Source organism: Eptesicus fuscus, chromosome 19 (assembly GCF_027574615.1).
Source record: "Eptesicus fuscus isolate TK198812 chromosome 19, DD_ASM_mEF_20220401, whole genome shotgun sequence".
NCBI lineage: Eukaryota > Metazoa > Chordata > Mammalia > Chiroptera > Vespertilionidae > Eptesicus > Eptesicus fuscus.
The window spans coordinates 18,710,494-18,720,760 of NC_072491.1; the positions used below are offsets into that span (position 1 = coordinate 18,710,494).

The 10,267-nt window shown below is 39.8% G+C and overlaps 1 pseudogene; it reads right to left on the bottom strand.

Moving 5' to 3' along the window:
* Positions 1-403: 403 nt before the first annotated feature.
* On the bottom strand, positions 404-3,653 carry LOC103287724 (peroxiredoxin-1-like; annotated as a pseudogene).
* Positions 3,654-10,267: the final 6,614 nt, after the last annotated feature.

Genomic DNA, 10,267 nt, shown 5'->3' on the forward strand with positions numbered 1-10,267 from the left:
AATCAACCATTTTAAAAACGTCATTTCCAATTCAAAAGATAGGAACAATGGTACGAGGTATTTGTTTTCTGCTCCCAATCCTTTGCTGCAGCTTTCCGAAGTTCTTTTCCATGAACGGCAGGTTCCCAGTGACCATTGTATAGAGAACCACGCCTAGGCTCCATATATCTACCACGGGGCCATCATATTTTTTGGCCCAAGAAGTGTTCTGGGGCAGCATAAGAGAGGATGCCACAGAATGTCCTCACCTTATCGCCCCCAAATTGCTGAGTCCAAAGTCCACCATTTTGGCGTTCCTATGAGCATCAACGAGCATGTTCTTTGCCTCAGGTCCCTGTGGACCATGCCACTTTGGTGGCTGTGCTGCACAGGTGATACCAGCTGATGGAAAATGCCTCAGGCCTCATTCTTGGGCACGCGGTAGTGGTCCTCCGGGGGACTGGATATGTTCCCTCCACTTAGGTGCTCCATAATGATGAAGAGTTTTCTGCTGCTTCCAGTCACCTCCGATAACTTGACTATATTGGTTATGGGATGCCTTCATGCATGGAAATCCTGCCGGGGAAGCCTCTGAAGGCTGGAGGAGCCCCGCTGATTGATGACTTTGACAGCCATTTCTGTACCATTCAGAACGTGTCAGTCCAACCTCCCCTTGGCTGCTTCCTGCAATGGTGTTGAGGAACTTGTAATGCCCACTTTGGGGCTCCTGGTCCACAGAGATGGCTGCAAGGTCATCTATATGGTAACTTGCTAACTATACTAATCGACAATACCAAAAAACTCTGCTAACTATTATTACTAACTATGCTAAAGAACAAAACTAGTTATGCTAATACTAACATTAACAATACTAAATAGACTCACTACCTATGAAAATAAATACTAACTATGCTAAGTATATTAATTCTACTGACAATACTAAATATACCAACTGTACTCACAAAGCTAACTAAAAATACTAAGAATATAAAAATAAAAATGAGTAAAACAGAAAAATAAAGACAAATGAAAAAAATAGAAAACAAAAAATTTGAGGAAATTCAAAGAAAAAGGAGAAAAAATAAAAACTGAAAGAAGACAAAAAGAATAAAGAAACATGGAAATAGAGAGGAAAGAAAAATTATAACTAATGGAGAAAAAAGAGTAAATAAAAGAAAAAAAATGGAGGTGGTGGGGGCCAGAGGAGGGGGTGTGGGAGTGACAACAAGCTAACAAGTACAAGTCTGATAAGTCACCACAAATCTGTTTATGGGCTACAAGGACAAAAACCTCAGCCCAGCCAGCACCTTCAATAGGAGTTTTTTTTGTTTGTTTTTTGTTTTTGTAATTTTATTACAATGCTGCTTTATAAAGTCAGAGCAAGAAACCAGCCTTTCATGGCTAGTAATAAACCATAGTGGTTTCCTCACTTTTTATTCTGAAGATATCTTTACTCTAAAAAAAATTAAAAGACCACAAAGACCTTTTGTTTATGTGCAATACTAAAGATTATCATTTGCTTTATTATAAATTAAAATCTGTAGGATGCATCAGTGACCTTTTCATTTATAATTTGAAAATCTACCATTAAAACATTCAATTCATTTTCCTTAAATTCTGATTGGTTTAAAAATATGCTACAACTTAACTGATATCACAATACTATAAGAAAATATCTATTTCATAAGACATGGGAAGGTACATTATTAACATCTATAAAGCAGAGAGGAAGATAGCTTTCATTATATTTTTGCCAATAAGATCAGGAGCAGAAACATCAGAAACCTTGGACACCAGAGGTAGTGAATTGCTATATTCAAAGCATTGAAGGAAAAATGCTGTCAGCCAAGAATCTTATATCTCACAAAACTGTCCTTCAACAATGAGGGAGAAATTAAGACATTCCTAGGTAAACTTAAAGCCATATGAAAAGATATCTATTAAAGTAAGTACATGGACAATTATAAAAGTTAGTACTATTGTAACTTTGGTTTGTAGCTCCACTTTTTGTTTTCTACTTAAGGGACTAATGTATTTAAAAATCCAAGTGTTGTCTTTGCTTGTGGACACATACACACAAATAAAAAATAACAAAAAGAAAACTGAAAAATTTACAAATAAGTAGAAATTTAAAAACATATTCTCAGGCAACAAAGGGTTGGTTAAAGAAGAAATCACAAGAGAAATTGGAAATTACTTAGAGATAAATAAAAAACAACCACAACATACCAAAATTTACAGAATGCAATGAAAGCAGTGCTCCCTAAGGAAATTTATAGCTATTGATGTGTACATTAAAAAATATCTAGAATTGATACCTAATTTTACACCTTACAGAGTTAGATAAGGAAGCACAAACTAAATCCAAACCTAGTAAAAGAAGAAAATGTTAGAGATTAAAGTGAAGATAGACAAAACACATATAAACAAAGAGCATTTGAGATTTGAGATTAGGTATAAAGTATAATGTATATGTAATCGGAGTCCCAAAAGGAGAGGGAGAAAAAAGAATAGAACAGAAGCAATATAATTTTCCAGACTATAATCCAGACTCTTCAGTCTGTCAATTGTGGCCTTTACAGCTTGGGACCCAATAGCTTTCTAGTTACATCTTCTGCCTGCTCCATAAGTTCAGGCTATTTCCTCCAAAGAAAGAAAATTGGCTGCTCCTCCCTCCCATCCCCCCAACCCTGCAGGAAAGGCCTGTCATGTCCCATACTACATCTGGGTTAAGTCTAAGATCTTGTGTTTTAAGCTTGGCAATAGTCAAAAGAGGTTTTGTTCTCATGGCCATCCACTGCCACATGACCCTAAAACAGCCCAGCACTTCCTTCTGCTTAGAGAAATATTGTTTGCTCTTTTGGACGTCAGGTTTCATGGTATCACTGGCAGGCTTCCAGCCAGCTGGGCACACTTCCCGATGTTTGCCAGGGAACTGAAAAGCCTGAACTAGTCTCAGAGTCTTGTTTACAGAGCGGCCAACAGGGAGGGATGCTTACGGTGATCTGGTGAAGAATACAGTGATAAAGAGTCCCCTGAATGAGATGCCTTCATCGGCCTTTGAGACCCAATAGTCCTGAGCAGTGGTGAACTTGGGGCCCAACACCAAGGGAATGTTCATGGGGCCCAGTCCTCCTTGTTTCTTGGGTATGTTGACCCATGCCAGGTAACAGAAGTGAGAATCCACAGAAGCACCAATCGCTTGGCAGTTGTGTTTCTTAAATTCTGCTGCTCTATCAATGAAAGAAATGATCTCCATGGGGCACACAAAGGCAAAGAGGGGTAAAAGAAGAATACATATTTTCCTCTGTAGTCAGATAGGCTGATACCTTTTTTTTTTTTAAGAAATGTGGCTTTTCTTTTTTTAAATATATTTTATTGATTTTTTTATAGAGAGGAAGGGAGAGGGATAGAGAGCTAGAAACATCGATGAGAAAGAAACATCGACCAGCTGCCTCCCGCACCACCCCCCCCTACCAGGGATGTACCCACAACCAAGGTACATGCCCTTGGCCAGAATCGAACCTGGGACCTTTCAGTCCTCAGGCTGACGCTCTATCCACTGAGCCAAACCGGTTTCGGCGCCTGATATCTTTGAACTGACCATCTGGCATAACAGCTGTGGCTCTAAAGTTGGGAGCAGGGTGCCCAATTTTAGCATTTCCTGAAGACATCCAGCTATCAGTGGCACTGAGACAGAAATACCAAGACCATCAGGAGGATGACTCACATATCAATTACTTTCAATGCAAATGGATTAAATGCTCCAAAAGACATGTGGAGACCGGATGGATGACAGAATAAGACCCTTACATATGCTGTCTATAAGAGACTCACTTCAGATCAAACGAAGCAGACTAAAAGTACAGGAATAGAAGAAGATATTTCATGAAAATGGAAACAAAACGCTGGGGTAGCAATACTTAGACAAAATAGACTTTAAAACAAAGGCTATCTAATAAGAGACAAAGAAGGACCCAGCAATTCTACTTTATCCAAAGAAAACCAAAACACTAAATTGAAAAGACATATACATCCATATATTTATTGCAGCATTATTTAATAGTCAGGATATGGAAGCAACCTAAGTTGCATCAACAGACGAAAGGATACAGAAGTAGAGCATACATACAATGGAATGGAATGGAATCTTGCCATCTGTAACAACATGGATGGACCTAGAGGGTATTGTGCTGAGTGAAATAAGTCAGAGGAAGACAAATGCTATGTGATTTCACTTATATATGGAATCTACAAAACAAAAGAAGCATAATAGAAGCAGAGTAATAGATATAGAGAATATTTTAAAGGTTACTGGAAGGGAGGGGGGTTGCAGGGAATGGTTGAAAAAGGAGAAGGGATTTAGAAGTACAAATTGATAGTTACAAAATAGTCATGGAGATGTAAATTATAGCACAGGGAACATATGTAATAGTTGATAATATTGTGATAACTATGTATGGGGTCATATTCACCCAATCGTTTCCAAATCTCATGGCTGCATTTCTGAATACAACCCTCCTTGGATTCCTATTTTAGATTTTTGAGGATGTTGCTGTTTAATTTCACTAAAGCACAATCCCTATCCTGTTACACCTTCTTCAGAAATATTCTCAGGCTCCATATTGCTTACCAAATGAAAGGATGGGTGACAGGAAGAACCTAAACTTATAAGCCTTGGTGATACATCTATTTCTTAGTGTTAATGTGTAATTTAAAGATCATGTCTACAGCACGCTCATTATAAGCACTGGCACACAGTAACTAATTATAACTTTAAAATGGCAGGAAGTCCTTAGACATTATAAAGATCTCATCAATAGGTTTATATTTCCTCCCAGCCCTCTTCTTAGGCAGCTCCTGCCCATGTCCTCCCCATTTCAATTCTCTGCTTGCAAAGGACTGTGTATTAGTCTGTGTTCTCCAGGGAAACAGAACCAATAAGATATACATAGAAAGAAATTTTTCACAGGAGTTGGCTCGCATAATTATGGAAGCTAAGAAGTCCCATGATCTGCCGTCTGCTAGCTGGGATCCCAGGGAAACTGATGGTGTAGTTCTAGTCCAAACCCAAAGGCCTGAGAACCAGGAGCACCAGCGTTGAAGAGCAGAAGAACATGGCTGCTCCATTCATTCATTCAACACTCATTCTTTCCCTGAGATATGCAAAGCATTAAGTTAGATACAGTGAAAGGAAGAGTGATATGGCCTGGCACTCATTCTTAAGAAGCTCATGCTTCTGTTAGAGTCACTGCTCACAACCAAACCTTCAATGAGGTGATTGCTCAAGAGCTATTACAGAGATGCCACTGTGGCTAATTTTTTTAAGGTTTGTATATGTGCACACCTGATACATGCAGTTAACTCCAGAGATTGAGAAAATGAGGCTCAACAAGGTCAAGTTGGTCATTTCCTTGTATGGTAGAAACGTCTATCTTGCAAATCATTTCTAAAATTATTTGTATTACATACACAGAGCTAAATTACCAGGAAACTATGAGCATACATAATTTTTTCTGTATTTCGTAGTGTGAACCTACCAAGTATTACTGCATCATACTTTCAGTATTTCATTTTGCTCTGAGGCTATGGGCATGCGGATGACCTATTCTTTTTTCATTTCCCCCATGCCTTATATTCAATATCTTTTGCACAAATAACACCTAACCTTTCTCTCGTCAGGAATGTGTGAGAACAGATTGCTTGGTTCTCCCATGCTGCAGTGTAACTGTCGGGCAGCAGTGCTATTTTTACAGATACAGCAAACAGGGGGGTAATTTAGTGAGGACGGTCCCCTCCTATTAATCGAATCGCACAAAGGACCAGTCAAGATCTCTGTTCATACCACAGCCAGACTGACGTTTGAAAAAGGCAAACTTAAATTTGCTACTTCCCTGCTTAGAATCTGTCTGTAGTGTCCAATTAACTACTGGGACGAAACACAAATTTCTTAACGTGGCCACAGGTCCCAACAGGATCTCATCCCTTTCCACCTTTCCCACATCAATTCCCCTCTCAACCTCCTCCTCCTCTAAACTTGAGCCACTCTGACCTTATTCTTCTAAACCAGATATTTTCAACTGGTGAGCTGTGAGAATTTTTAAAACATGCAATACCTGTCTATTTAGTCAGGGGCACTGACCTCTTTTCTATTAGATTATTAAAAAAAATAATAACAATAGCCAACACAACAATAGCCATCTGGTGTGAATGTTTCAAAATTATACCTATTTTTGTCAGATATGCAAAAAATATGTAATACATTGTTTGGTGTGCTGCAGAATTTTAGTAATTAGTTTATGTGTGCCATGAGATGAAAAAGGTTGATAATCACTGTTCTAGACTTTGGGGCTGGACTGCCTGGGTTTCAGTCCCCAGTTGACCACGGATGAGCTCTGTGATTGTGGACAAGGTACTTACTTATACCTGTGCTTCAGTTTCCTCATCTGTAAGATATATATAATAAATGTACCCACTTGACAGTGATGTTATGAGGATCAAATAATCCATGGGAAAGTGTCTATTTGTGTTCTGGCCCACAGATAGGGCTAGAGGAGGATTTCTATGATTTGCTATTCTTGCCTAATACATGCCTTTGTCTTTGTTTATAATGCTGCCCCCCAATCCCTTTCTTTAAAGGACACTTACTCTTTACATAAGAGTTTAAATGTTCTGTGCCTGTAAAACCTTTTCTCCCTCTATTAGACCAGGAGTCCCTGTTACACACTTGCCTAGCACCCTGTCTGTCCTGAGTAGCACTTAGAGCAGCAATCATTAATTAGTTGTTAATTTTTAAAATTCTTTTGCTTGAGTTCATCTCTGTGACTCTGATGGTAGAAGCCCAGTTCATCCTGCTTACTGCGATGTAACCCTCCTACCCTCCCTCCCTCCCTCCCTCCCCCAACATAGGAGCAACTCCCAATTGCTAAATTGACTGATCCATTTCACTTGTTTTCTCTTCCTCTTTCTGTCCTCCTTTTGGAATTGACAGTAGCAAGGAACCATGTGGCTGGCAGGGAGGCAGCAGGCACTCAGGACACAGCTGTGCTCTGCAATGCCCTCTGCGGTGCATCCTCAAGAAAGGAAAAGTGAAACTGCTCAGAGAGAAGAACAATAAACTAGGGAACAAGTTAGAAGGTCGGAAGGTGTGATCAGCACATTTCTTATAAAGGAATAAATAGTCACCCCGACGGTGCTCCTGAACTTGGGGCAAAGTCAGTCCAGCATAAATGGCAGAAGGTACAAATGGAAACACCTACAGAGACCTCTTGTACCCACCCTAGTTCTGCCTCTGGTGGAGTAAAGACCAGTCTGGTTGTCAAAGTATCCCAGAACCTCCCTCATAGTATTTGACATCTCTTATAAGAACTCCAAAGCAGCCGAAACCGGTTTGGCTCAGTGGATGGAGCGTAGGCCTGCGGACTCAAGGGTCCCAGGTTCGATTCTGGTCAAGGGCATGTACCTTGGTTGCGGGCACATCCCCAGTAGGGGGTGTGTAAGAGGCAGCTGATCGATGTTTCTCTCTCATCGATGTTTCTCTCTCTATCCCTCTCTCTTCCTCTCTGTAAAAAATCAATAAAATATATTTAAAAAAAAAAAAAGAAAAAAAGAACTCCAAAGCATTAGGCTTTCATCAGGAACACTTCCATCCATCTGTTTCCTCTTGCTCACTTCCTGAATGGTCTCTTCATTTATGTTTTCTCTTTCCCTCACTTTCTTCTCCAAGGCCAAAATCAATTCTGGTGAACTCCACAAAATATGTGTTAGGCTATAATGCTAACTCTCTCTTTATGAAAAAATGCATTTGTCCATTTTTGAATAGATTTCTAATATATATACATATATATATATTATATAAATATATATAAAAATATATAAAATCTTTTTTCTTTTCCTTTCTAATGATTAACAGTTAAACTGAGTGACTCCATTTATTTCCCTTTCTCATGCTTACACCGTTCTGAACATCCAGAGTTAGCCACTAGATGTCAGTCTTACAACTCAAATAAATTCTTTGTCTCTCTCCTAAAAGGCTTAAAAACAAGTCAACTAACTTGAGTCCCCTGATCATTATTGATATTGAACATCGTTTCATATACCTTTTAGCCATCTTAATGTTTTCTTTGAAGAAATGTCTATTCAGATGCTTTGCCCATTTTTTAATCCGATCATTTGTGGGGGGTTTTTGTTTGTTTTGGTTTTACTATTGAGTTGTGCGTTCCCCATATATTTTGGAGATTAACTCCTTATCAGACGCATATATTCATCAGGGAATTGCAAGTGAAAACCTGTTGGAGGAGGTTATCAAAAAGACTGCCAGCTGACCCACAAGTTGGCCCGGGCAGCTGGAGGTTCCTCATTCCTCTGTTGTCCTTGGATAATGCCTTCCATTTGCCTCCCGGGATCCCAGAAGTTGCTCCAAGGATGCAGCCTTGGAATAGAAATGGGCTGTTGAGACCATTGAACTGGCTATGTGACTGACCCTACTCACAGCTTCCCGTGTGCGTGACTGAGCCCAGTTAATGTCTTTACGTTAACTTTTAGAACTGGCCTGTGGATGGGTAAAACTACTCATTTTGCAGCTACTCAAGAAAACCTTTTTTAAAAAAACAGATATTTTTATTGATTTCAGAGAGGGAGAGAGAAGCAGAAACATCAATGATGAGAATCACTTTTTTATTTCTTTTTTTATTTTTATTGTTTTATTGAAAGAAAATCTTTGATTGCCTGCCTCCTGCACACCCCACACTGGACTTCAAGCCCGCCACCCGGTCATGTCCAGGAATTGAACCGTGACCTCCTGATTCATAGGTTGACACTCAGCTATTGAGCCACGCTGACCGGGCCCAAGAAAACCTTTTATGTAAGTTCCATGGATCATTAAACTGCCACCAACAAAAAAACAAACAAAAACAGTTCAACCTCAGATACAAGGGCAAAGACCTTTGAAATCCCCTGAAACTTCAAACAATAGGCACACAATGCCATGCATTAAGATATTCTTCATGAAACTTAATTACAATCTGTCTGTTTTGGGTTTACGGAGATGTAATCACACAGTTACCTCTCACGGACCTTTTCCAAATGGCTGAGACCAAATCAGTGCTGAGACTAAAGAAGCTCAGAGTGGTGGGACTGAAAGGGCCTGAATTTCTTCCACACAAAAATGGAATGTGACTAATTAGCACAATCGTATTCCCTTAGACATACATTCATTTATTCACCAATATGTTATTGGACATGTTCTAGGCGCTTGACAATGGAATAAGAGCTAGACTATAGAAGTAAAAAAGATGAAATAGATGTAAACCTTGTCCACTGCTATGGGTTGAATTGTGCCCTCCTCCCTTTCCCCTCTCCCCCCCTCAAAAAAAAGGTATGTTGAAGTCTCAGTATCTCAGAATATGAACTTGTTCGGAAAGAGAGTCATTGCTGATGTAAGTAATTAAGATGCGCTCATACTGGAGTAGAGTGGGCCCTTAATGCCATATGACTGGTGTCCTCATAAGAAGTGGAGAGAGAAACACGGGGAAAGGATTGTCATGTGATGATAGAGGAATAGATTGGATTGATGCACCTCCAAGCCAAGGAATGCCAAGGATTTCTGGCAAACACCAGAAACCACAAGTGGCGAGGAAAGATTGTTCCCTACAGGTTTCAGAGAGTGTGGCCCTGCTGACGCCCTGATTTTTAGATTTCCAGACTCCTGAACGATGAGATAATACATTTATATTATTTTAAGCCACCCCATTTATGGTACTTTGTTACAACAGCCCTGGGAAACTAATACAAAAAGATTCTACGATACAAGCAGGGAAATCTAATGCAAAATGGTGCACGATGTTACCGTTGAAGTATAGTGTGCGATGATAAAAATACGAGAGAAATGCCCAGCAGAGAAGATCAGAAGAAGGATTTGTGGAGAAAGTGACCCCCATTCCAAAATCCAACACACATGGAAGATGCCAAAGAAATGCCCAATTAAATTATTGTGAAGCAGTAGACCTGTTGTATAAATGGAGATTAGCTCCTAATTCTCACGCCTTCTTTGCCCAGCTCAAAACTTTGGTCAGCAATAAAAATATTATTAGATGTAAATCTACAGTCAAGTGTTCTGAGACTCCAATTGTACCATATTTTATCTGAGGGTGGGGGGCGGGTGGAGAGAGAGAGAGGAGGATACGAGGAATTGCCACACATGATTATGGAGGAGACTGGGAAGTCCTGCACTTGCAGTCTGCACGCTGGAGGTCCGGGAAAGGCCTGAGAAGAACGTGAGCCAATGGTC